Genomic DNA, 2,133 nt, shown 5'->3' with positions numbered 1-2,133 from the left:
TCTCGGTGGATCTTTTTCAAATTTGGACACCGTATTCAGCTACACCCCGGACACAATATCATCGATGAGATATTTCAACACGTGCTCTCAGCGCGCAGCGCTGAACAGATTTTTGTTTTTGTGTTCATTTCACCATTATAAGTAACTCTTCCTTATCTTCTCCAGTGTTTGGCGTTTATCTCCCTTCCTTCGTGTGGCTTTCCCGTTCAGTTGTAAGTTACTACACTGCGCTGTCCACTGCGCTGAGCGTCTTCGCATATTCCCGGCGTTCTGTTACTGTTACTATTTTTAGAAGGTCAACGCAGTGTACAGAACGTAAATTGGACCCGTAAATTATCCTCACTGTAAAAGTGCAAAGGTCGAATCAATTTATAGCCACGCGAAAAATACACTGTCATCTATCTCTCTATAGATACGGCTTCTCTGTGTTTTTGTGTGTGTGTGTGTGAGTGTGTGTGTCTCTATGTAAGCAACACCTGTGCATTGTTCAGTTCTGTTTGTGATGTGGTCTGGCGGCTTTTGTGTAATTTTATGTGAAACACTCAAGTCCTTAATGGCTCAAAACCGTAGGACTTTTAATATTAATTTTAACGTAATTTTATGTACTGGCCTTCCTTTGAGAAGCCATAACTTGCTCAGTCCTGTTTGAGTGGAGTTCGCCTCCAAAGGTGATTAACACGGTTACATTCGTCGACAAGGATGGGACTCGATATGGTCAGGAATGGCATTATGGCCACTGAATCATTTTCGTGCTGTTCCCATTCCACGAATCTGGGAGGGACCTAAGCTTGGCGGGTCCATTGTTCGGACCCGGCGAAGCCGGCGTACGGCTCTAAGTACTTCTTTCCGGCGAAGCCGGCTACCCGGCGAAGCGGGTATTCATTCTAGTATAAAAAAAATACATTGGACAATTAAAATAGAAAATAAAAGTGGCTTTAAATTGTCAAAATTACAAGAGCAGAGCACAACCCAGTAGTGATCATCTCGGATCAAATCGTTATAATGTTGTACAAATTGGAATATTGTAAGCTTGGGCGTTATATCAAGTCAATCTTTATTTGGTAAAATTCCAAAAATCCATAAAGAAAGAGACTGCCAACATTCCAAAATTAAAAAAAATTGAAAATTAAAAGACCGTTGGGTCGAAATATCTGTGAATGTATTGTTTTTGTCAATAACAAACGTTTCAACAACCTATACCTTTCTTGTTTTTTGATTCTGGTAAAATTCTAGCTTGCCCGATACAAGAAAGACTGGCTGACACTACCCCCTCTCCCCTCTTCCCCCCACCTTACCCCTCCTCCTTCCCCTCCCTTCTCCTCCTACCTCCACCCCCAACTAAAACCTCTACTCTTTACGCTTCCCTTCCTCGTGATTACACAAGTCAGCTGGTAAGTGGGCCGAAAGGAAGCTGCAAGAGTTTGCCGGAGGAGAAGATCTTATTTTCACGTGCACCGCAGCAAGAAAGTGGTGTCAAGGCCATTGAGAAGAGGCAGCAGAAGCTGGAAACTCATTTTGCAACTCCATCAATCCTCTTATAGTTGCATCACAGATCACAGAGACGTTGGTTCACGATGTTAGTCTCTGGTTTGATGAATTCTCATCATCATCATCTCTCTCTCTCTCTCTCTCTCTCTCTCTCTCTCTCTCTCTCTCTCTCTCTCTCTCTCTCTCTCTCTCTCTCTCTCTCTCTCTCTCTCTCTCTCTCTCTCTCTCTCTCTCTCTCTCTCTCTCTCTCTCTCTCTCTCTCTCTCTCTCTCTCTCTAGCTCGGGGCGGGGACGTAGCTCAGTTGGTAGCGCGCTGGCTTTGTAGCCAGTTGGTCGCTATCAGCGTGGGTTCGATCCCCACGTTCGGCGAGAGATTTATTTCTCGGAGTCAACTTTGTGCAGACTCTCTTCGGTGTCCGAACACCCCCGTGTGCACACATGCGCACGAAAAAGATCCCACGTTCACAGCGAAAGTCTCAGGGCTTGGAAAACACGAAGACACGCATGCATCATTTCTCGTCTCCGATTATCATGATCGTATTTCGATACTTTGACGAGACAAACCCAATGCTGGTGTGTCGAAGAAGACAGCCACAGCGGGCTTGTTCGAATCAAAGTATCACACCATATCTTCAACGTATTACC

This window comes from Littorina saxatilis, linkage group LG3, assembly GCF_037325665.1.
Source record: "Littorina saxatilis isolate snail1 linkage group LG3, US_GU_Lsax_2.0, whole genome shotgun sequence".
NCBI classification, from domain to species: domain Eukaryota; kingdom Metazoa; phylum Mollusca; class Gastropoda; order Littorinimorpha; family Littorinidae; genus Littorina; species Littorina saxatilis.
This window is presented reverse-complemented; position numbering follows the sequence as displayed.